Source organism: Budorcas taxicolor, chromosome 9 (genome assembly GCF_023091745.1).
Source record: "Budorcas taxicolor isolate Tak-1 chromosome 9, Takin1.1, whole genome shotgun sequence".
Taxonomy (NCBI): Eukaryota; Metazoa; Chordata; class Mammalia; order Artiodactyla; family Bovidae; genus Budorcas; species Budorcas taxicolor.
The window spans coordinates 23,830,609-23,857,643 of NC_068918.1; positions in this window are offsets into that span (position 1 = coordinate 23,830,609).

Here is a 27,035-nt window from a genome sequence, read left to right on the forward strand (position 1 = left end):
TACACATATTAGGGTTAATACATAGAGTCATGGGCTTCCCTGGTGACTCAGACAGTAAAGGACCTGCCTACAATGCTGGAGACCTAGGTTCAGTCCCTGGGTCGGGAAGAGCCCCTGGAGAAGGAAATGGCTGCCCACTCCAGTATTGTTGCCTGAAGAATCCCATGGGTGGAGGAGCCTGGCGGGCTACAGTCCACGGGGTCGCAGAGTCAGACAGAACTGGGCGACGAACACTACTACCGCTCACCACGCAGAATCCCACTGGAGTCACACGCAACTTTCATGACATCCCCTCCTTCATCTTAAGAGTCTATTACTTTAAGAGTGTGTCACATTTTTCACATTAAAATGGAAGAAAAAATTTGTTTAAAGAATTTAAAACATAAACTGGAAATAAAGCTTGTTCCACAAGCCAAAATAGAATAATACTGAAGGCCAAATCTAACTGGGCTGAAAATTTCTCTCTCCTACAATTTTTGCCCCATGTGAGCCTGCGCATGTGCACACACACATATACATACACACACACATGCACACAAACCTGATGATTTTGGATATTGAGAGCATCTCCTACTCTGCCAGGGGTACAGCTCAGTAGAGTCACTCAGAGAGAGGAGGTGTGCAGTCGTACTGATTAACATCAGTCCAAACCATGGCCAGCAGCAGGCTGGGCTGACCGGCTGCACGCTGTGGTTGGTTTGACTGTTTGTAGAATTAGTCAAAGGCTGTTGGTAAACAGACTCAAAGATGTCTTCATTCTTGACTTTCCTTCTCTTGCTTTAGGAGCTGGCTGTGGGTGCCCCCTCCCTGGCCAAGCCTGTCCCCCGTCTTTCGTCTCATCATTGCTCTTTGTTTTACTCCCTCACTGTTCAAAAGACCCAGGCTACACGGCATGAACAGAATGAGGACAGTTGAATAAGAAGAAACATCCAAGCAGAAAGAAAAGAATTTTCAAATTTCTTGAAAGCACTGGGGCTTCCCGGTTAACCTCCATGCTTAGGATCACTCCAGTTATTCCCATGTAGCAATACTTGTCATTCTTCTAACCTTTAGAACCATCTCTCTGTTCGTCTCATATTCTTTGGTCTTCGCATCTCTTGTCTGTCCAGATGGCTTCTTAACTATATAATTTTCTCCGACTCGACTCTGATGATAGTTCAAATTAACAGGAAGCCACTGAACCCCGATATATCTTAGAGTGTGTTTGTCCTTGGCACTATCCCAAAGGCAGCGATGAATAAAAATTCTCCTGGGAAAATACAGTAATATTACAACTGGTGGAGAGGGTGAATTTGTAAACACACTTTTGTTTTCAAATCTGTGCCCTGAAGGCATTCCCAGGGCCAAAGAGTTTGGTGAACTCAAGAAAAACAGAGGAGCTCGGAAACAGAGATGTTCTGCCACCTGCTCAAAGAACGTAGAGTTTCAGTTTCGCGGTGGCGGGTACCAGAGGACTAAAAATGAAAATGGGGTATGGATTTTTCTATCTTTTCATTCAGCATTTTTTTTTCAAATGCTCTTCCCTTTTCAAGAACCATCAACATGCCTTTCTTTTAAATTAACACCATAAGGAGCTGAAGTCTCATTTCCTGGAAACGCAGGACTGGACTGCAGCCATCCCTCAAATGAGCCCCGACGGAGAAGACTTGGAGACGTGAGCTGGGGCTTCCGGTGGATGCATATTAAATGCCTCGGACTGAAAGCTGAGGTCATGGATTACTTTCTCATTGCTGTCAAAGGTCAGCTCAACTTATCCTTCCTGTCATTGTTGTCTTAGATCACGCATGACTCAGTACTCAGCCCATTTCCGCACAGAGATTTCTAAGTCAGTTGTGAAGAAATACTGTCAATAACTCGACATTCAAGAAGAGATGCTAATGGGAAAAGGTGGAGGTACTGCTGAGGATTGGCAGTGTGTGTGTGTGTGTGTGTGTGTGTGCGCGTGCGAGCGCATGCGCTAACTTGTGTCTGACTCTTTTTGACCCCATGAACTGTAGCCCACCAGGCTCCTCTGTCTATGGGTTTTCCCAGGCAAGGATACTGGAGTGGGTTGCCATGACCTACTCCACAGGATTCTTGACCCAGGGATCGAACCTGCATCTCCTGTGTCTCCTGCATTGGCAGGCAAATTCTTGACCATTGCACCACCCGGGAAGCCCGTGGATTGGCAGTAATACAAATAAAATAAAATAAAATAGGGCAGCAAATCAGGAAATGGGGCAGCGGCAGTCACTTGAGGAGAGGAAGTTAAGCAGACTGGCCGACATCACCACTGCAACATTTTCTGTTTTCCCTGGAAACTTCATTTGCATAACGGAGGGAGCAGGTGTTGTGGTGGGAGGACCGTGAACTTTGCTACCAGCCTTGCTGAAGACAACTAAGAGACAACAGACGGAGAGGGAGTGGAGTGAGTGGAGGTGGTGATGTGTAGGCACCACCAAGCTGGGTGAGGCACTGGAAGCCTAAGTCCAGTCCCAGCTCACACGGGGGCTCCTCCAGCCTAAACCCTGCTGTCCACGTGCCTCTCACAGGACGGTTCACTGCACCCAGCAGTGGGGAACTTCCCTGCCTGGCTCTGCTGCTGTTCAATTCTTACTCTGGGAGGGTCCCTTTACCTTTCAACTTACATAATTTCTTCTCTCTAAGTAGACTGAAAACACCTGTTGGAAGATAATTGTCATCTATAATTTCCTATACTCAGAGAATCCATCACAGCATCAGGAATATAAGGGTAGGAATCCAGGTAGGCATCTATCACTGGGCTGTGCTAAGTCACTTCAGTTATGCCCGACTGTGTGACACCATGGACTGTATCCTGCCAGGCTCCTCTATCCATGGGATTCTCCAGGCAAGAATTCTGGAGTGGGCTGCCATTTCCTCCTCCAGGGGATCTTCCCGACCCAGGGATTGAACCTGCATCTCCTGCATTTCTTGCATTGGCAGGCGGGTTCTTTACCACTAATGCCACCTGGGCACTTCTTAACCCTTCTCAGCTTCAGTTCAGGAATAGTTCCTAACTTTCAAAACTGTTGTAAGAAACAGAGATTCATGGATTGCAGAGTGATTGATATACAGAGGCAGTCACTGCCCTGCAGAACTCAGGGTGTGCCCCCACCGTACCCTGGCCTGTTGCTTGCTTTGATGGGGACAAGGAAAGAGTAAAGACAGCCGGGAAGCTGACGGGCCCCCGGTGAGAGCATCAGTAAACTCACAATAGCTACTCAATTTACCTTTCTTGTCCTTATCACATCCTCACCCCATTTTCCCCAACTTCAGATGAAATGATGACCCAAAGAGATGACAAAATAATGTGAATAATTGTGAGGAGGCTGAAATGTTTACCCTGCTTGTTGGCTAACAAGTTTGCCAGTCACAGCTTCAAGGATGCAGGTGGGAGACACAGGGCCCTTTTCAGAGACAGAGGACATTGTTACAGCCCAGCAGGCAGCGTCGAGCTTCACGTTCTCATGGCTTCCTCTGGAGCCCCGAGACCCGTGGCAGTGATGCTGATGTGGGCACAGGCGGCTGCTGTGCACACAGTAGATCTATGTCAAAGCTGAGGAACTGTGAGCTTAGAAAACAGCCAGTCTTTCTAATAGCAGGTTCTTAGCAAACCTGCCCAACCTTTGATCTGGAGACTGACAACGCCTTTATTATCCTCACCAGAAAACGAATCTGACCTCAGCCCCCGAAAGAGACTCTATCTCTATCCTCCAAGACTTTTTTGTATACATTTTTAAAAAGCCAGTCTGGGACAAGAATTGTCACATGACATGTAAAAGCAACAAGGAGAATTACCCTCCATCCCCCGCAACACCACCCAAAATAGGACACAGCCAGAACTCAAGCCAATGTGATTAGATGGAATGTCCTTAAAAATTCATTTCTTTAAGCAAAGAGATCGATGATCTCACATGGAATCTTAAGTAACGTAGCTCTCAATTGCCTGAGAAAACAGGGAGAGACGATTATTGCGCCCTTCTCTGGGAGTTTGGAGGCTGCTGCCTGCACCTGGTCACAGCACCTCTGCTGTGGGACCCAGCCCCTCCTGAGCCCATCTCCACCAAAAGGCCAATATCGATGTTTTGTTTCCTGCATTTCCAATTAGCCTGGAAAGGGGACTTAAGCCCATTGAAAGAAAATGCATTAGGAATTTTTTTTTCCCCTAGTTAATGAAAAGGAAAGAAAGAAGTCCTTTCTGACTTTCTTTGGACTTTATGAGATTAAAAATGGTTTCGGAGACTGAATTCCTTCAGAGGCTACATGTGGAGATTATGGAGTCTGAGATTTATCCGGATAAGTCTTCCTATTAACATGTTTTTGTGAGGTCAGAATGGGCTTCCCATGGAGCTCAGTGGTAAAGAATCCACCTGCCGATGCAGGAGATGTGGGAGAATTGGGTTCAATCCCTGGGTCAGGAAAATTCCCTGGAGTAGGAAATGGCAAAACACTCCAGTCTTCTTTGCCGTGGAAAATTCCATGGATAGGATAGCCTAAGGGGCTGTAGTCTATGGGGTTGCAAAGACTTAGACACGACTGAACATGTGAGGTCAGACATGGTTCTCCCAATGACTTGAAGACCTGGAACACACCTCAGAAGCTTCCAGAATCTCAGTTCCCATCTCAGGGCATGCCCTTGGAGTCCTAAAAGGTGAACCATCTCGAGGATCTTAACACCCTCCTTCAGAGGCACAGCCCTGTCCCCATTTTCAGACCACAGAGAAATTTGGTTCAAAAACGTTTTCATTAGTTGCAGCAAAATGAAGTGATTGTCGTAGTAAAGAATTCAGAGACTGCCTTGTTAGAGAGACAGAGCAGCCTGGGTAGGTGGTGGGTGATTCAGGCAATGTCCTCCTTGCCTCCACTTCCGAGAGAAGGAGGTAGGAGCCCTGGAAATGCAAGACCAGAGATCTGGTTCTTGGCTTGAAAGCTTCCTTTTCTCTTGCTTTCCACCTTGAATCACTCACAGAATGCTGTTTGGGGCTCCTAAATATTCTTTTTTTCAGCTCTGCCCACAACTTCTTTTTTCTTCACTGAGAAGTTCTCTTTTTTCTTTCTTTGTGGATGAAAACATCCATCTGAAACATTTCATTTTTGTTGTCTCATCCCACGAGGTAGAAATCTAACTGGATGCTTCTCAAGAAGCATGTCAGTGCTTCCTCACTACCCCTCAGGACTCCCCATCTCACCCACAGCACACCCAAGACACCCCACAAATGCACACAGAGGGGAGACAACCCTTACTTTCATTCCACTCAATTCCTTTAAAGTTGGTTGCCCAGAATTCAGTTTCCTTCAGTCATCTCTAGGTGTCATCCGAGAGGAGCCTCTTCAGGCTCGATTTTCAGCACAGACGCGGGCATTTGGCGGGCCTGGGGAGGCTAGGATGCTGGGGACTCTGCCTTCGCTGCTGGTGTGGAATCTGAGCTCCTCCCCATGCTGGCCCCAGCCGTCTCCTCCCCATGCAGCTGGGGCCCGGGCAAGTGGCACTCCAGGCAGACGGGAGCTCCGCCCCCAGCGTTCTCATCCGCAGTGAAAGAGAGTTACCCTCTGTGATTGTACATAGAATCTGCCAGCAAGAGCCGCCTGAGAGAACAGACAATGGAGCTCTATGTACCTCTGCAGAAAAAGAACAAAAATTCCTACACTTCAATGTTAACTTCTGGGATCCGCAGCCACCCCAGGGCATCCTGGAGATCACCCAACACAGAAGACATCTTCAGAGCTTAAATTAGCTTGCAAATATCAAAAAGGTTAGAGAATGTATCATTTAACTAGAGGGACACTTAGCTTCCTTCTCCATGCCCAGAAAGCATTGTGTGTGTGTGTGTGTGTGTGTGTGTGTGTGTGTGTGTGTGTGTACGCCTTTATGTGTGTTTCACTTTGCATGTTTTGGCATAGATTTTGCAATGCTGGGAGCTGCAAAAAGCTACAGGCTTTTTGTCCTCTGCATAAGATGGCCACACATTACAACAGTTATTTCAAATGTTCTGTTTTAGCATCAGGACTTAGCAGAGTGCCTCACAGTAAATATTAAATAAATGACTGATTTTATGACCTTATTCACACTGGGATTTTGCTAGCAAATATGGATCCATAGAAACCCAGTTGGTAAATATTCCTTGATTCTCCCTTGGTAACACAGAAATTCCAGTAACTCCTGCAGCTCTTCACAGGCAGTCTAGCAAGGATCTCGCTTGTCAGCAAAAGTGAACCATATGGTCGCTGCCCTCAGGCCCCATGTTACACAATGTCGCTGCTTTGCACATTCAGAGCAGATTTGTTTCCTCACCAACCATGAGAGGCTGTATCTTAAACAACTGCAGCAAAACTATATTTGTCAAGCATCAGAAACAAACTGTATTTTGTACATCAGTAGTCTTGTTTCTATTCAATTCAGTTTTCTGACTATTCAAAGTTCAGTCATCTGGCTTTGATTTTTGGCTTGTTTACAGAAACTAATAACGCTTAATAAAGCTCCAAAACCACTTTCAGCTACGTCTTTGTACTGTGAGTCCACAGGACTGAGAAGTCACACAACTGGTTTTGCCAACCCTCCTACAGATGTGCATGCATCTCAGGAGTCCCAGTAGACCAACCACCACCAGCTGTGGACTGCCCGCCGGTTCCACACCGCAGCTCAGATGTGCTGCTTTCAAGGTGTTTAGTCCACGACTACAGAGCTGGCGAGGATCTCGAGCTCAGTTTGTTGTGCTGCAGATTGGTTTGACTGATACCACGTTTCAGCTTAAAGCCCCTTGTTTGTTTTTTTTGTTTTTTCATTTTTATTGGAATATAGTTGATTTACAGTGTGGCGCTGGTTTCAGGTGTATAGCAAAGTCAGTCAGTCATACGTATACGCACATCCACTCTTTCAGATTCTTTTCCCATACAGGTCATTACAGAGTATTGAGTAGAGTTCCCTGTACTATACAGTAGGTCCTTGTTAATTGTCCGTTGTACATAGAAAGGACTTCTCTGGAAACTCGGACAGTAAAGAATCTGCCTGCAATGCAGGAGACCTGGGTTTGATCCCTGGATTGGGAAGATCCCCTGGAGGAGGGCATGTCAATCCACTCTAGTATTCTTGTCTGGAGAATTCCATGGACAGAGGAGCCTGGTGGCTATACTCCATGGGGTCACAAAGAGGCAGACACAATATAGTAGTGTGCATATGTCAGTCCCAGCCTCCCAATTTATCCCTCACCCCTCTGTCTCCCCCTAGTAACCACAGACTTGTTTTCTACATCTGTGACTCTGTTTCTGTTTTGTGGGAGGCAGCTTGATTCTGACATGTGTTTTGCACTGGGGGCTAAGACCATAAGAGTTTGGACTGCATGGTGGTTTTTTTTGGCTGAAGAAGAAAAGAAGAACTTTTATCAGTATTTTTTTTCATATGCATCTGGGATAAAAATTAAGACAGGACTTGTATCTCAGACACCAGTTCCTTGGGTAATCTCAGAGACTAGGGGACCAGAATAGATGTTCGGAGCATGTGAAGACTCGTGGTCTCTGCTGCAATGATAACGAATTCACTACTTCCTAAGACTGTGTGAGCCATGCAATATGCTCTGTTCTCAGCAGCAATGGCATCTAACCCTGTAGTCTCCATACACCCCTCAACGTGGCTCCAAGAATGTGACCAAAATCTGGAAAGGCCATAAGATACTCAGAAGAAAGCTAGTAGACAGATTCTTCTGGTATAGGTGGTATAAGATAATTTGCCAAACACCTCAAGGCTCTGAGCTAAGGAATCTCGAGGGCAGATGTCACTTGGCTCCCCTCCTAGCACACATGTTCCACCCACTCATGATGAGAAAGGAGAGACTCCCTGGAGGCTTGAGAAGTTATCAACATGTAGCATTCTGTGGGCCTCTACTCCCATCCACGTGGGTGCACATCACCTTCAGTGGATCCTCACGGTCCCCTCCCATGCCAATTGCATCTCACACTACACAGGCAACCTCAACAATATTCTGATAGCCTGCAGAGAGTCGGGCCAAAACGCCTACCAGAACCAAGAGCTAGAGCAGTAGGAAGGGTGTAGGCCAGAAGGGTGTTCAGAACAGCTCACCTTCCCCATGCAGAAGGCTGAGCACCAAGTGGCTTGGTTGCTGCCATTTCAATATGGATACTTAGATGTGGTCATCTTGACCAGAATAGAATCAAGCTGTTAATTTTTCTCTTTGTTTTCCCAAATGGAAAACTGCTATATTATCTTCATCTGATGAAAAGATTTTTCATCTTTTTTCTTGAGAAATCTGTATGCAGGTCAGGAAGCAACAGTTAGAACTGGACATGGAACAACAGACTGGTTCCAAATAGGAAAAGGAGTACGTCAAGGCTGTATATTGTCACCCTGCTTATTTAACTTCTATGCAGAGTACATCATGAGAAACGCTGGACTGGAAGAAACACAAGCTGGAATCAAGATTGCCGGGAGAAATACCAATAACCTCAGATATGCAGATGACACCACCCTTATGGCACAAAGTGAAGAGGAGCTAAAAAGCCTCTTGATGAAAGTGAAAGAGGAGAGTGAAAAAGTTGGCTTAAAGCTCAACATTCAGAAAACGAAGATCATGTCATCTGGTCCCATCACTTCATGGCAAATAGATGGGGAAACAGTGGAAACAGTGTCAGACTTTATTTTGGAGGGCTCCAAAATCACTGCAGATGGTGACTGCAGCCATGAAATTAAAAAACGCTTACTCCTTGGAAGAAAAGTTATGACCAACCTAGACAGCATATTCAGAAGCAGAGACATTACTTTGCCGACTAAGGTCCGTCTAGTCAAGGCTATGGTTTTTCCTGTGGTCATGTACGGATGTGAGAGTTGGACTGTGAAGAAGACTGAGCGCCGAAGAATTGATGCGTTTGAACTGTGGTGCTGGAGAAGACTCTTGAGAGTCCCTTGGACTGCAAGGAGATCCAACCAGTCCATTCTGAAGGAGATCAACCCTGGGATTTCTTTGGAAGGAATGATGCTAAAGCTGAAGCTCCAGTACTTTGGCCACCTCATGCGAAGAGTTGACTCATTGGAAAAAACTCTGATGCTGGGAAAGATTGGGGGCAGGAGGAGAAGGGGACGACCCAGGATGAGATGGCTGGATGGCATCACGGACTCGATGGATGTGAGTCTGAGTGAACTCCGGGAGATGGTGATGGACAGGGAGGCCTGGCATGCTGCAATTCATGGTGTCGCAAAGAGTTGGACACGACTGAGTGACTGAACTGAACTGAACTGATGAAAAGAAAACAAAAATATTCATTTTTAAAGAATCAGATAGTGCCAAAAATTATGGCATACAACCCATCCGAAACAAAAGACTTGATGAAAATCTTTTCCAGAATTTTTTCACTGGACAGTATGAAAATCACTGGTTTGGGTTTTCTGGGAAGCAGATGCTGAGATGGAGTTTATTGTGCAGGATATTTCTCAAGAACTGTCTTGGGGTCAACACCCATGGGAAGAAAGGGATGAAAGCAGAATCAGGTAGAGAGAGAACTCGAGCTATGTTGCAACCTTGGCAGATCTGACTGGGAGCTCTGAGATGAAAAATAACCCATCAGCAGTGCTCACTATTGAGTTGAAATGGCCAACCTGAGGCCCCTGCCTCTCTGCTCAGGAGGGTGGGACATGGGGAGAAGTAGCCCTGCAGCTGGGCAGTTCCGGAACAGGCTGACAGCAACACGTCCTTTTTAGAAGAGGCATCTGGGCAGTGAACCTTCAGTCCATCACACAGGGAGACACAGTATTATTGTAAACAAATATGGAGTCATATCTTCTACACTGTTATGATGCTGGTATTTTTTACTTAGCAACATACTGTAAACATTTCCCTGTAACCCAAATATGTAATGGATGACATCCATTTTTAATTAGTGCAGATATTGTATCAAACAGGTGTACAATACTAATCAAATTCCTGTTGAAGGGTGTTTGAGAACACCTTTTCTATATTTTTTGCCTTTATAATGAACTCAGTCATGAACATCCTAATGTATATATATCTTTCCACACATGTGAAATTAATTATTAGCATAATTATTAGCACAAAGTAATCTCAAAAGTGAAATTGCTGGGCCAGAAGATATCCATATTTACATTTTGAGTGTAGTGCCAAATTACCCCCCAGAAAGTTGTAACAATTTACCTGAGCACTAAGGATAATCGGCATCAATCTTTGTAATATGTGCCAATTTCATAGGTGAAAAAAACTTGTTTTCTTAGTAACATTTATTAATTAGTAGCCAGGTTAGATGATGTTTCTTATGTTGACATCGTATTTCTTCAATTATTTTTTCCTTTTATGATTTACCTGTACTGATGCTTTGCCCATTTTTCTCTGGTTTGTGTCTGTTATACTGAGGGTAGTAGGCCTGTTTGATATATATGATACAATGCTATTTACTAATATCTATCTGTGTCTTATTTTTCCTTTCTTTTTCTTTCTGTTCTTTTTTTTTTTAAGCTAAACTAACCAAATTCATTTATCCTCTCTCTTAGAAATCCTAATAAGTTTCCTTCTACCCAACTTGACAGGTATTCTCCTGATACTTCTGTAAATCCTCACACTTTCAAGGTTTCTATTAGTAAATAATGTGAAAAACAGACATTCTCTCCCAGCCCACTCCTTGGTCTTATCTTACTCCCCAGCCACACCGGATTACCTTTTATGGAGAAAAGTCATGAAAGACACACAGATTTTACCTTTCATAACGGTCACTTTGATGCAACTGCATCAGGATGTCTGCTTTAATGGTCTTCCTTCCTTCGGAAGTGCCCCTGAATGGCCAGACTTTCTGCGTGAGGTCCTTAGAAGCCCTGCCTCTACCTACAATACGCGGCTGAGCTGGGAAGCAGTGACATTTCCTCCTCCAGCCTGCGAACCTCAGGCAATGCAACTGGGCAGAGCCATGCACAATGAAAAGTGGACACAATCATGTTCCAAACTTAGGCGTTTTTCCTGCTGACCCATGTCCTCACCCCATCCTCCTACCCAGGTACAAGCTTCCTAGCTCTACCTGGATTTCTGAGTTATCCACTCTATTTCCCCACCCTCCCCGTTTTTTTTAATTAAATGAATGAATTAATTTTTGGCTGTGCTTGGTCTTGCTGCGCAGGCTCTTATCTAGTTGCAGCAAACCGGGGCTTTTCTCTGGTTGCGATGCGTGAGCTTCTCAGTACGGTGGCTTCTCTTCTCGTTGCAGAACACAAGCTCAAGGGCAGCCAGCTTTAGTGGTTGCAGCTCCCTGGCTCCAGGGCACAGGCTCGATAGCTGTGGCACACGGGCTTAATTGCCCTGCGGCATGTGATAAGTTCGCGCTTCAGGGATCAAAGCCGTGTCTCCCGCATTGCCAGGTGGATTCTTTACCACTGAACCACCAGGGAAGCCCCTTCCTGTTGTTTCTAAAAACACCTTTATTGAGGCATAATTTACAGATCACGAAGTTCACTCATTTTCAATGTACATTACAATGATTTTTAGTAAGCTTACTGTCTTGGGCTACCATCACCACAATACAGTTTTAGGACATTTTCCTGACCTCACTGAGATCTTTCGTGCCTGTTTACAATTAATCCCCTTTCCCATCCCAACTCCAGGCAACCACTAACCTACATTTTGTCTCTATGCAATTGCCTTTTCTGGACAGAAATTAAATCATATGTGCCTTTAGTTTTGACATCGCCTCTTATCTCCGATGAGAAATTCCAGATTCAGCCTCAGCTCTGTGGAAATTTGCTGGCCAGACATGGGTTCACTTAACTGGTAAATGACAGAGCTCTGATTCAGGTCCAAGTCTCGTGACTCCAAATTCTTTCCACTCCCTCCTGCTTTCCTGATCTGGATACAGTTGCAATGATGAATGGAAAATTTAGTGATGGCCATTTAAAAAAGCCTCAGAGATCACTGGCCTTCTGGGTCTTGACACCGAACTCCTGACTCTGCTGAGCCACCAGTGTGTTAGTTGCTCAGTCGTGTCCAGCTTTTGCGACCCCATCGACTGAAGCCTGCCCCAGGCTCCTCTGTCCCTGGAATTCTCCAGGCAAGAATACTGGAGTGGGTTGCTATTTCCTTTTCCAGCTCAGCCACCAGAGGGTGCCCCAAAGATTTTTAAATTGGCTTTTGCTTGTCACAGTTGGGCACCTTAGGAAAGAGAGTGTGAATTGTGACCTGAGTGCAATCTCTCTGCGTAGAATTTTTCTTACAGTATTTTCCCTCTCTGGGAAATTGCAAATAGCAATGGAGAATAAAAGCTAGGAAATGTTTTTGGTGCACATTTAAGATTTTTTTTTTCAGGCTTCTCAGACCAATATTTTTTTCTTTAATAGAATAAAAAGGGAAACTACTAAAAAGACTTGGTTAGGGAAGCTGGTGAAACATTAAGTTATGACAATCCAGCATGACAGATATCCAATTAATCATAACATTAAGGTGATTGTGTTAATCTTTTGCATTTTTAGAGAACTAAATTGATTGAGGGAAGGGACCTGGAAACATGTTTTCGGATTGTTACCCAAGTACATTATCTATGTAGCTAGAATTAACTGGATAATAATTCAATATGAAAACTGAATATATCTTTGATAATTAATTTTTTTGTGACGTATCTCCAGCTACCGGGATGGATGGATGAATGGACAGGGGCTGATCAACAGCCAGGATGGGAGCTCCTGGGATGATCTTCAGGGGAACGTGATGCTTGTCCTGAGCACCAGCCTTGGCAGGTGTCAAAATCACTGGAGCCGTATGTTTGGTGGTGCTGTGCCCTGTGCCCACCACGAACCGCGTGCTCCCCAGAACCTGGACTGCAGTTATGGAACCAGGATTAGACCAGAGCCAGTCAAAACCTTTCGTTAACTGGAACCAGAGGTTGAGAACGGACTCACCACAAATGGGAAGTTGTGTCTTTTATGCTTATCCTTCTCTTGACAGCTAAGCCAGTCCTGAAAATCCTGCCTTTAAGTGATGACATTGAAAGGAGGGTGCTTAGAATTTCAAAAAATGGCAAATCTTCAAGTACTTTCGAAGCATCTAAATCTGTGCAATGAATTCATATGCTAACGAGGGGGCATAGTATTCTGGTCACCTCAGTAGGGTCGCCACCCACCTGAATAAGGCAACATTTTTATCGTGAGCTTCCGTCCCCAAACGGGAGCCCATTAACCCCAAGCCACCTGCTACTCTCTGCCTAGAAAATCTTGTGTCTCTATAAATTGATGAAACCGGGATGCTGAAATAGCACTTTATTGTGGAAAAAAAAAAAAAAACATGCATTACAGAAAATTTACTGCTTTAACCATTTTTAAGTGCAGGATTCACTGGCAATAAGTATATACACAGTGTTGTGTAAACATCATTACCACCCATCTCCAGAACTTTTCCATCTCTGTACCACTGAACAATAACGACCCCCCGCCCGGTTCCCCAACAGTCCCTGGTAACCATGAAATATCACTATTATAAGCATATTCATTTAGTAGGTTTGGGGATGAGAAAGCCATTTTACAAAAAGGAAAAGAGGGGGAGTTACAAAAGGGCAAAACTCTGCAGAAGCCATTATAGTGAAAATCATAACTCTGTCCATCTTTTCCTAACACAGAATGAGCGTCAGGATCGGCCTGTGATGGGAATCGCAGCTGCACACAGTCAGGAGAGATGATGCTCGGTCCTAGATGTGTTTGCTGAGTGAGGGGGACACTCCCACAAAGCAAGGAAGTCGCTGAATCTCCTGAGACCCCAGAGAGGCCCAGGCAAGGCTGGGAGGTGTGGGCATCTGCCTGGAATCAGTGGTGTGGCCAGGTTACAATCTCAACCTAAAACTTCATGCTAATCATCTGAACTCCGAACATTTTTCCAAAGCTAAAATTACCTTTCAAAGGAACGTAGTTCTAGTGTTTGAGACACCTACAACAATTCCTTCTTAAATAAAATTCAATCTCTCAACCAACCACAATTCCTACTTTTTTAAAAAGCACGTAAAGAAAAACAGTGTTAATGAACCCTCTTAAATTCAGACGCACAGGGTCTCTTCTTTGGTGCTTTATTTACAGTCTTGGGCACTTACTCTAACTGGCCCCTTTCTGAGACCTAGCGTCTTCTGAAAACACATGGATTTCCTTGTGAAGGAAATACACTTAAAGCCTTTCTGGCTCCCTTTCCCTAAGGCGTTTTGCTAATGTGTACCAGAACATTCTTGAAAGGAGAAAAGAAGGAAAAGAGAAAGAAATACTTTGTCAGAAAAGAGCCTGCCTTTGGGCGTAGCTAGCACAACTGCCTCCTGTTAATCTGCAACCTAGTTAAGAGAACCAGAAATAATTTATTGTGTGTGGTGCTTCCTATAATAACAGCTAACATGCATTTGAGCACTTGCTATGTGCCAGGTACCATGCTACATTTTTTCTACGGATAATCTCATTTGCTTGGCGCAACTACCCAATAAGACAGAAATTATCTGTATGGATATTACCTATACTGAGGGCTTCCCTGATAGCTCAGCTGGTAAAGAATCCACCTGCAATGCAGGAGACCCTGATTCTATTCCTGGGCTGGAAAGATCCCCTGGAGAAGGGATAGGCTACCCACTTCAGTATTCTTGGGCTTCCCCGGTGGCTCAGATGGTAAAGAATCTACCTGCAATGAGGGACACCTGGGTTTGATCCCTGGGTTGGAAAGATTCCCTGGAGGAGGGCATGACAACCCACTCCAGTGTTCATGCCTGGAGAATCGCCATGGACAAAGAAACCCAGGCTACAGTTCATGGGGTCGCAAAGAGTCAGACACGACTGAGCGACTAAGCGCACACACACACACACACACACACACACACACGCCTATCCAGAGGAACCTGAGGCTTTAAAGACTCTAAGCAACTTGACCAGATTCACACAGTCAATAACTAGTTGAGCCAGAATTTGAACTCTAACCAATCTGACTCCAGGAGCCTCCATTAATTAAATTACACTGATTAAATTCATGCAAAATCTCTGTGAGATGTTAACTTATATTTTACAGATGAGAAAATTGGAGATTAGAGTCGTTGATCAGCCCAAGGTTGCATTTATGTGATTGAATAGAGAATCAGACCTGGTATTTTGGGCTCTCAAGCCCTTGTTCTTTCCATTAAACACATGAGTTCTGTTTCCCCGCATGCGTACTAAGTCACTTCAGTCACACCTGACTCTTGTGACCCTATGGACCATAGCCCGCCAGGCTCCTCTGTCCATGGGATTCTCCAGGCAAGGATACTGGAGTGGGTTGCCGTGCCCTCCTCTAGAGGACCTTCCTGACCCAGGGATCAAACGCACGTCTCTTACATCTTCAGCACTGGCAGGCAGGTTCTTTACCACTAGCGTCACTTGGGAAGACCCCGGCTCCCCTAGGCCACTTTAAAAACAAAAGGCAAATTGAATTCCTGTACTGTGGGAGTAGTTTAGCAGCAGTTTATCCCTCTCAGCAACCTTGTACTTCGAGGAAGGCTCCAGACTCTGTGTGGTTTCCCCGCCTCTCCCCACTTGATACAGCCTCCTGAAGCCACTTGATACAAATTGGATGAACAAGGTTCATAAGGGAATGAAAATAATACAAATTGTAGGGTTTGTTTACACGCTCTTTGGCACTGATAGGAACCATCAAGCGACAGATGGTGTTGATCCAGATGAAAGAACAGAGAACATGTGATAATGAATTTACAAGTGTTGTATGGAATGTTTAAGTGCTATTACCCTTAAGCATTTGTTTGTTTCTCTCAGGCAAAGCAACTCTAACGATCTAAACTATAATTTAGGACAGGAGTGTTTCTTTACACTCCATGAAATTCTTGCAAACTTACTTTCCAAACCAAACTGTGATGCCAAATTTTGACTGAGAAAAAAATATACACATATATATATATTTTAAATTTTTATCCCAGGATGTTAGTTTTATCTTTGTGGCTATTGTGAGAAAAAAATATTTATAATCATCTGAAAATGAACAATACTCTCAGGGAGCTGGTCAACTAATAATTATGGCAAACCTATGTTCAGTAAATTTTAAAAATAGCCTATAGTGATATTGTTTAAAATGAGCAACTACTTTGGCAAATGTGAGTAATTAATGCTTGCTGCTGCTGCTGCTAAGTCGCTTCAGTCGTGTCCGACTCTGTGTGACCCCAGAGACGGCAGCCCACCAGGCTCCCCCGTCCCTAGGATTCTCCAGGCAAGAACACTGGAGTGGGTTGCCATTTCCTTCTCCAATGCATGAAAGTGAAAAGTGAAAGTGAAGTTGCTCAGTCGTGTCCGACCCTCAGCGACCCCATGGACTGCAGCCTTCCAGGCCTCTCCCTCCTCCATCCCTGGGATATTCCAGGCAAGAGTACTGGAGTGGGGTGCCATTGCCTTCTCCCAATTAATGCTTATTTATCTGTTTTTCAGAAAATTATTTTTCTTGGGACTTTTCTGGTGGCCCAGTGGTTAGCACTTGGTGCTCTCCACTGCCGTGAGCCCAGGTTCATTCCCTGATTGGGGAATTAAGATCCCTCAGGCTGCACAGAATGGCCAAAAAATTATTTTTTCTTTACTTCCTTTAATTTTTAATTGAGATGTACTTGACATATAGCATTATATCAGTTACAGGTGTACAATATAGTGATTTAATATATTTTGTGAAATGGTCTCCACACTAAGTCTATTTAACATCCATCTAAGAATTCCTCTCTTAGCAACTTTCAAATACACAATACAGTAGCTCTTGTTTCATGCTGAGATTTAAAGGCCAAGGACAGGTTGTTGAGAAAGCAAGATGACTGCTCCAACTAGGTTAGAAAAGATAGTTCCAGAATCCTCTCCAGGGACTGGCAGAGATTCTCTCTTTCTCTGGTTAGCAGGGGCAAGAACAGACAGCTAGGACACTGAGCTTCCCTTTGAAGGAGCAGTAAGCAGACAGCGGCTGAAAGCATGTTCTTATCAGAAGCTGCTGTAAGGAAATGCCATCTCATCGCACATGGCACCTAAGCCAGCCGTTTCCAATTGCCTTTGCCCTGAAAGTTTCCGCTGGTGTCATTCTGAGAGCCATTCCCTCTGGGGTAGGAGGGAAATGAAGACATTTAGAAGTGGGTCAGAAAACTGCCTCAGCCTACTTGCTTCATGTGGCCATCCTTTTTTTTTTAATTTAAATTAATTAATGTATTTTAATTGGAAGCTAATTACTTTACAATATTGTGGTGGTTTTGCCATACATTGACATGAATCAGCCACGGGTGTACATGTGTCCCCGATCCTGAATCTCCCTCTCACCTCCCTCCCCATCCCATCCCTCAGGGTCATCCCAGTGCACCAACTTTGAGTGCCCTGTTTCATGCATCAAACCTGGCCTGGCGATCTATTTCACATACGATAATATACATGTTTCAATGCTATTCTCTCAAATCATCCCACCCTCACCTTCTCCCACAGAGTCCAAAAGTCTTTTATTTATGTCTGTGTCTCTTTTGCTGTCTCACATATAGGGTCGTCATTACCATCTTTCTAAATTCCATATACATGCGTTAATATACTGTATTGGTGTTTTTCTTTCTGGCTTACTTCACTCTGTATAATCGGCTCCAGTTTCATCCATCTCATTAGAACTGATTCAAATGCGTTCCTTTTAATAGCTGAGTAATATTGCATTGTGTATATGTACCACAACTTTCTTATCCATTCGTCTGTCAATGGACATCTAGATTGCTTCCATGTCCCAGCTATTGTAAACAGTGCTGCAGTGAACATAGGGGAACACGTGCCTCTTTCAATTCTGGTTTCCTCAGTGTGTTTGCCTAGCAGTGGGATTGCTGGGTCATACGGCAGATCTATTTTCCATTTTTTAAGGAATCTCCACACTGTTCTCCATAGTGGCTGTACATCCTTTTGTTTTCTGGCTTATCTTCATCTTTTCCTGACACTCCCTCTCTTTTAGATTCTCAAGTTTGTGTTTTGTTTTTGAGAACCCTTGAGTTATTTATTTTTATTGAACTATAGTTGATTTGCAATATTAGTTTCAGGTGTACAACATAGTGATTCAATATTTTCATAGATTACATTTCATTTAAACTTATTATAAAATATTGGCTACAATCCCTGTGCTGTGCATTACATTCTTGTAGTTTATTTGTTTCATCTGTGGTTGTTTGTACTTCTTAATCCCATCTCTCCTCTTGCCCCTCCCACTTCCTTCTTCCCAGTGGAAACCACCGGTTTGTTCTCTATATCTGCTTCTGTTGTGCTATCTTCATTCATTTGTTTTCTTTCTTAGATTCCACACATAACTGACAATGCACAGTGTTTCTCTTTCTCTGACTTATTTCACAAGCATAATACCCTCCAGGTCCATCTATGTTTGTGTTCTTGAAACTACTCACTCACACACCACCCATGGTGTTGTCTCCATTCATTTTTGTCTTTGACATTTGGCTCCATTTGCCTGTGCTGCTCACTGTTTCATTCTACAATGCAGGTATTGATAGAACCCCAAAGTATCTGTCAGGAAGCTTCATCCCAAAGGATGACCTTTAAAGAAAATACCAGAGGTCAGTGGTCAAGAGCAGGGCCAGGAAGTCAGATTGTTGGAATAAAGAAAGTGGAGAGGACAAATGGAAAGTTGGAAATAATAGGAGCTCAGACTCACTGGAGACACAGATGCACTGGAATAAGATAGCTCCCAAAGTGGAGGAACTGGGAACAAAAAGGATTCTTGTGCCAGCTGTCATGCAGAGTGGAGCTATAAGCCAGACCCCAAAGAAAAGGCTGGTAAATCTAGCTAGGCCAAAGGGCCTTGGAGCTAGAGGCTAAGGCTCTGGGTCCATCACTACGGTTCTTAGAGTGATGGAGGTCCTGCTAAGCTAAATACAGGGGTTTAGTTTTGATGTCTAATCCTGCCCACCAGAACTTGCCTTTTAGATTCTGTACATTATTCATTATTGTGTCAGCCTAACCCTTTGACCTTCGGTCCTCTTTATCTTCATCATCTGTCTTTATCCTAACTTCATCTTTTGCTTTTCTTTGCAGAGCCTCTCTCCCTTCAGCACCCCTGCCTTCCTTATCTGCCGTGTTCCGGGGCCTCAGCCCTGTTTGGTGCCTGCGTTCCAGCTCTCTGGCTTGCACAGCCTCCCAGACCATGCTCACGGATATTCCACTGCCCCTTCATGAGCTCCACCCTGGACACTCAGCTGTCGTAGCAGAAGCTTCTAGCAGGGGTGTCACAGTCGGACTGAAATATGGTACCCCTCTCCTCCCACCCTTTTGATTCAAGGCATGGTTTTTTTTCTGGTCCATATTCTGGAGGCTCATGGTCCTTTAAATTCAGAATACAATCACTATATTGGAGTCACCACTTCTCTTAAGGGATTCTATCTGCCAAGGAAATCACTAGACCTTGTAGTCACTTACCCTAAGGAGGCAGAGCAGGGCCTCTCGGTCCTGGGACCTCTGGGGATGGTTTGGTCAAGGTCACTTACTCAGTAGTCCCTGAGCACTAGATTGCTATGAGCACTTCATTTCTTTGATCTTCTACATCTTCAAATCACGGTCGGAGCATTCACAGAGTTCTCATTTATCCAAAAGCCCTTGGTTCCTTCTTGCTTACCTAACACGGGACTTTGGAATTTCTTTGTCCCTTTCTGGCATCAACTCATTTCTACATAATTCTTTCAGTGTGCACGTGTGCATGCTAAGTCACTTGAGTAGTGTCCAACTGTTTGCAATGTTATGGACCGTAGCCTGCCAGGCTCCTCTGTCCATGGAACTCTCCGGGCAAGGATACTGGAGCGGGTTGCCGTGCCCTCCTGCAGGGTACCTTCCCGACCCAAGGGTAGAATCCTCATCTCTTATGTCTGCTGCATTGGCAGGCAGGTTCTTTACTGCTAGCACCACCTGGGAAATTCATTCTTTTAGCACAAAGGTCTAATAAGGGTTTACAGATTTTCACTTTGAAATCTAGGCAAGAAATACTACTTTTAAGGCACTTGGAAAAATCTTCCAGAAAGAGTGAAATATTAATTATATCTGATACTTATCTCGCCTTCGATATATTAATAGAACAAACACTATCTTGTTTCCCCAATACAAACAGTGCTTTCTCCCATCTCCTTTCTTTTTAAGTGAACTTGAATCCCATTTTAGCTTATTTGTCTTAATATGCAAACTTGGGAAAGGTTTATGATTTTGAAATCTAGACACTTTCTGAGAATTGGATGAAGATATTACAGCTTTACAACTTGTCTTAGGAAATAAAGGGTGATGAGAACATTAAGTCCAGAGTTGGATGGACTGGTACACTTTGCAAAGGATGGGGACCTGCATTGAAATGATGTTTATGGCTCACTGAACTATTTTGATACCAGCAAAAACTACCTTGGGAGCCTCCAGTACATTAAGATTACTTATTCTGTCTGCTATTTCTCACTAATTATAGGTCTCAAAAGTTTACAATTCAAATACTATAAACTTTGATGTATGAGGATTGGCATAAGCCAAGGACTTGATGTGTCTTATAAAGTAATGAAATGTTAAAGCATTTGTGCCATTTGAGAAATCTTAGAATATTGATATTATTTTCTATAATAATTTGTACTTGTGGAACACTTTGCATTTTACATTACAGATGAAGTTGAGATCCCTTATTTCTTTCCCTTCCTCCCCAGAAATAAATACCATAGTGAATTTGATATTTAACATTTCTGTACATGGTTTACATTTATGTTATATATTAATTTATCCATAAAAATACATATAATATTGTTTTGCATGCTTTGAAATTCTATCTAAATGTAACATACTATATAAATCCTCTTACAACTTGTATTTTTTAACTTATAAGATTTAGCCTATTGATTCATGTAACTTCAGTTTACCTATTGAAATTTATGTATTCTTTTGTATGAATAGACCTCAAATCTATCTATTCCATTTAAGTTTAAATACTCAGCATTAAATTTTTCAACTTAATTTTTCATTGTATTTTCAACTTTTTATCTGCTATATCCTTTTCATTACAAACTCTCTTTATGCTTTCTTTTTTCTTAATAAATATTGTCAGAGATTTGTCTACATTTTAGTCTTTTCTAAAAAACATTTTAGGTTTTATTGATTATCTTTATTGTATCTTTGTTTTCTGTTTTCACAGTTTTTGTTCATACCTTTGTTAGTTCTTCCCTCCTGTTTTCTTAGGGTGTATTTTGGTACTGACTTCTCTAATGGGAAATTTAGCTCATTAATTTTCTGTGTTTTCTTCTAATTGAGGAGCTGAGAAAAGGAAATGCAGAGCCCCCACCCTGCCCATTCTCCTGCCATGGGCCCCAGCTCCATGTTTCTAGGACTCCGTCACGACCTTCTATACTGATGGCCCCAGAGAGAAGGCTGAGGCCTGAGAATCTGTTCAGCTGACCTTCTCCAAGGAGGAATGGCAAATCGTCTTCTCCATACACAGCTAGGCTCACATTTTACTTAAAGTCCAAAACCAAATCTCCAGTTTTGTCAAAAGTGAACACCATATTAAGATACACACACATAGATACATATGTATGTGTGCATGTATGTATTTACGTATATATGTGTGTATACATGTGAAAAAATCACAAAGAAAATTAAAAGAATGATTGGTTCAAAGGTCAGCATAGTTGTTCCCTCTGGGAAAAAGGGAGGAGATAATATAAAAAATGCAGAGATTAATTCATAGAGCAAGTTATTAAATGTAAGAGGTAACGGAATCAAGGCCAAAATGAAAGAGCTAATTTTTTTTTTGGCCAAAGTGCACAGCATGTGGGATCTTAGTTCCCTGACCAGGAATTGAACCTGCTTCCCTTGCACTGAAAGCTCAGAATCTTAACCACTGGACCAGCAGGGAAGTCCTGAAAGAGGAAATCTTTGAAACAAGCAGGGAAACTTTATTTTCTATAAATAATGATGGGAAGGCTGTCTTTTAAAGTTGGGCGTGTAAGGGGGAAGATTGAAGAATTTCACATCAATCAGTTCAGGAAAGTGGGATAAAGGTCGTCTGCTAAGAGGTTGAGGAGCAGTGGGTGTCAGGCTCCAGTGTCTGGAACATGGTTCTTGCTCAATAAATGTGGGTTGAATAAATGCTGAATAAGAGTTTTTAAAAATTTGGAATAAACTGTTTGGTCATTTGCTAGGAAGTAAGCCATGAAAGAAGAAAAGAATACTTGGACAGCTCTGCAAGTTCAAGTAAGGTTCGTTAGCATGGAACTATTGTAGTGAAGCCAACTGGCAACCCAGCAGTTGTAAAGAAGAAAGAAAATGGCGGGCTTGGGAAGGAAGAAGTAACAAAAGGGACGCATTGTAGGGGTTAGTAAAAGCATAATAGAAATCTCCAGTCATGGGACCAGGCTGGCTAATGAGGGAAATGAACCAAGAAGGGAAATGAAACCAGCCTGGGAGGAAGAGAAAGGCTGAGGACCCAAAGTTCCCCTTCACTGAAGTTTCGCTGTCTACCGGCTCATTCCCATCACTGCACAAACTCTCATCTTCAAACCAAGCCAAACAAAGCCCTACTCGTAACCTCAATTTCCCTGCCAGCTGCCGCCCCATTTCTCTGCTCTACTTTGCAGAGAATGTCCGTAAAAGTCTCCTCTATTCTTTGTCTCAAACTTCCCTCTCCTAAACCCACTCTAGTGAGACTTCTCTCCACGGACACCCCACTGAAACCACTCCAGTCAAGGTCGCCAGTGACCTCTATTTTGCTAAACAGAGTGATCAATTCTCAGTTCTCATTTTAGCAGAGCTATCAGTAGCTTTGGATAAAGCTGATCACTCCCTCCTGCTAATGCATTTCTTCAGTTGGCATCTAGGGCACTGTACCCTTGGCTTTTCTCCTTCATCTCTGGTGCTCCTTCCTCCCCCCTTGTTGTTGGTCCTCTTCTTTCCCCTGACCTATCAACCCTGCAGCATCCTAAAGCTGAATCCTTGTGCTTCTTCTCTTCACTATCCACACTCACTCCTTGGCGTTACTCTCTTGTCCCAAGCTTTTAAATACCATCTATGCCTCCCAAATCTAGATCTCCAAGCCAGAACTGTCCCCTAAACGTCAGATTCCTGCATGCATCTCCCACTCACCATGATGGGTATCTCAGAGTCAGTCTGTCCAGAACTGACCTTCTGATTGTCCTGCCCTTAGCTTCCCCCACATCTGCTCCACCCAGTATTCTACTTCTCAAGTGATGTTAAATCCACTCTTCCATTTGTTGAAATCAAAAGTCTTAGTGTCAGCCTTTACTCCTTTCTCTGACACTGCATGTCCAATCAATTGGCACCTCCTGGAGATACTTTCAAAATATATCTAGAATCCAACCATTTTTTTACTTCATTCATTACTATTGCTCTGAGCCATTACATTTCATCTAGATAACAGACTGGAATATCTAGAAGAATGTTGCCTTGTTTGTACCTTTTCACTTCCCATCAACTCCCCCCAACTTAACCTCAACATATCAAAGTGGTCCTTTTAAAGTACATTGGATCCTACATCCATCTCTTTTAAAACCCTAATAGCTTTCCATCACACTCACAGTAAAAGCCAAAGTCCCCCCCCCCACCCCACTTGCTTACAAGAGTCTCTGTTATCTGCTCTCAAGTAACCAGACCGAGCTCATCTTTACCACTCTCCCTGTCTCTTACTTGCTCTGCTCTGTCCACGGGACTCCTTGCTCTTTCTAGGATACCCCCAGCCTGCCCCTCATTTCAGGCCTTTGCCGTGTCTGTCCCATGGCCTCAAATGCTCTTCTAGATGCCACGTGGCTGAAGGCTGACCCCTTCACCTCATTTATGTCTTTACTCAAATGTCAATGTTTGATTTAAAATTACACCAGTGGTATGCTGGTAAATGTTTATCAGCTGCCTGTTTAAGAAAGAAGCTGCACTTTCTATGATTTGCAAATTTCTACAGTGCAAATATTTGGCGATTTCAAGTTACCAATGTGTTGTCACTGAATTGATGCTGCTGAGCGTGGAGTCGAGGGAGAGATGCCACCATCAGCTGATTTTTCCAGAGTACGGGTCACTGTCTCATAGAGCACGTTGCTTATCACCACGTCCATTGTTTATTATCGGCCTCTTCCTCATCATTCCCCCAGGGATTTTTGTCTGTTGTCTTCATTGATGTTTTGTAAGAACAAGGCCTCGTGTGGAATAGGCTGTCAATACGTTGTTAAATGAATGAACGAATTTCCTAAAGCGGGTGACATAATGCAGCTATAGTAATAATGATCGGCCAGGAGAATGTTCAGGCAGAACACTGTGGTCAGATCTGAAGATCTGGGCAGACAGGACAGACGTGACCACACTGGAAAGTGGAGTGGAATGGAGTCTGTGCCTCTGGAGCTGAGAATCCTGTGAGGGAGGCTGCGGAATTCTGAGCAGCTGCCACCTTTATGTAGTTTTTTAAAAAGAATTTGACGGACCTATGGCTAATATACAATATTATATAAGTTACAGGTGTACAACACAGTGAGTCACAATTTTAAAGTTGCACTTTATTATAAAATATTAACTATATTTCCTGTGTGGTACAATATATTCTTGTAACTTATTTTATACTCAATAGTTTGTAATTCTTAACCCTGTACCCGTATATTGCCCCTCACCTCTTCTCTCTCCCCACTAGTAACCACTGGTTTGTTCTCTATATCTGTGAGTCTGCTTCTTTTTTGTTATATTCACTAGTTTGCTAGCTGTTATATATCACTAGCATGATATAAGCAACATCATACAGTATTTGTCTTTCTTTGCCTGACTTATTTCACTTAACATAATGCCCTCCATGTTCATTCCTGTTGCTACAAATTGCAAAATTCCATTCTTTTTTATGGTTGAGCAATATTCCATTGTGTGTATGTATGTGTGTGTATCACATCTTTTTTATCCATTCATCTGTTGATAGATACTTAGGTTGCTTCTGTATTTTGGCTATTGTAAATAAGGCTGCTATGAACATTGAGGTGCATGTAACTTTTTGAATTAGTGGGAGGTTTTTTTTTGGCTATATACCAGGAGTGGAATTGCTGGGTCATATAGTAGCTCTATTTTTAATTTTTTGAGAAACTTTCATACCGTTTTCCACAGTGGCTGCACAATTTACATTCCCACTAATGGTGACATTAATGTAGTTTTAGAACAAACCCCTTTCCTTTGCAGTAAGGAGACATGGTTAGAAACCTCTGGCTTTATGAGGTTGAGTAGCAGCTGTTTGTTCTGAAGCTTTATATTTAATTTAATGAACATTATTTCAGACTGTCATAATTATGCGTTTGAATAAAAAGAATAAGGTGCATTGAAAATGAACAAAAGAAATTTATAGGTGTGCACTTACTAGAGGGAGAAAGAGAGAAAAAAAACTTGAGTTTTAGGAACTCTTTGCTGTCACTCTTCTTTGAATAATCTGCCCTAGATATTTTCTTTTATTTAGTGAATGTATCAATGCAACACCATCTTCACATCCTGATCCAGGGCCTTGAACATCTGGATTTTTCTCCTCTTGCAAATGCATGCCTTCTTAACATTTAGAAATTCTATTTACACTGGAGCGTCTAATAAAACCATTTTCCTAATATACCACAGAAATCTATTTCTTCTCCATGTATTCACCGACATAGGACCATGAGGGTGCGTTGTTTTCCTGAGTTTGAAGTATAATCATTAATCGATGGTCCTTCCTTTTTGAAGCTCAGTGGCATACTGTTTTTCCAGAGGAGACTTTTTCATGAATGACGTAAAGGTAAACCACCGTTTAATATTCTCTGATGTGCTGTTGGATTTGCTGTTTTAGGTGTAGAGCAGCCACGATGGGAAATATTAAAGTTAATTTTATCTACTTATAATTTTTTTTAAAAAAGTCATACCCAGTGTAAATTTCCAAAAACAGAAATGAAGGGAAGACCAGACTACAGGTGATAAGTGTATGTGCTGGTTCTTGGCACTGACAATGAGAGCAAACTGCTATAAAGCATCTCCCGAAGAACAGTAATATTCAGGCTCTCCTAGAGAATTGTTTGCGGCAGCTGTTTATTTTGGCCTGAGAGAGCGGAGTGTGGGCTGTGGTCGGGAGGCTGCCATCAGCAGTGCGGCTGCTATGAATTCCTTCCCTGACTTGGAATTCTCCTCACCCAGGGCTGGCCCCACGACAGGGCCCACTCTCTTCATCCAGGAGGCAGGTCTTGCCCCCTGAGTTCATGATCCTTGCCCTTCGCCCTGACGGTTGCCAGAAGTTTCTGTCTTGCTCACCATCCACCTCACGTGCCCCTACCCTGCTAGCCCTGTCTGATGGCTCCTAACAAGCTTTCCTTCTCCAAGTAGGGATTCTGCTGCTCTGAGCCAGGCTGATGAGACCCAGGCCACAGCTTCGGTTCTGCCTGCTGATTCCATGCTGCCCCCTGGCCAGTCACCAGCCCAGAATTTGTCTTAATCACTATAGGGACCAAGCCACGGATGCCACTGGATCAGTCCAAGACAATCCTTCCCAGGAAAAACCTTTAAAATCCTTGCTTTAGGAATAAAATCATTCACCAAATGTTAACTTGATCACCTCATCTGGGCATCTGCACTCATGAAGCTTATGTGAGGAGTCAGGTAAAAAAACAATAATAATGAGTAATTGTAGAGGGACGTCCCTGGTGGCCCAGTGGTTAACACTCCGTGCTCCCAGTGCGGGGGCCATGGGTTTGATCCCTAGCTGGGGAACTAAAATCCTGCATGCTACTCAGAGTGGCCAAAGTAAATAAATAAGTCAAGTCTCCAGCCACGGGAAAAAAGACTGTAGAGAGTGCTGAATGTTATAAAGAAAATATAACGAGGAGAGGGTATACTGAGGAGAGGGAGGTCTCAGAGAACATGAAGATGGGAGTCAGAAGTTCACTTAGAAAACAGGGTCCCCACGTTCATATGCAGTGTACGCCTCAAAACCAAGAATGACAGCAATTCTTGATACATGAAATCCTACTGCATGTAGGTCGGGCTTTTGTTCATGAAAACAGTCAAACGAGAAAACACAAATGGGAAAGGCAAA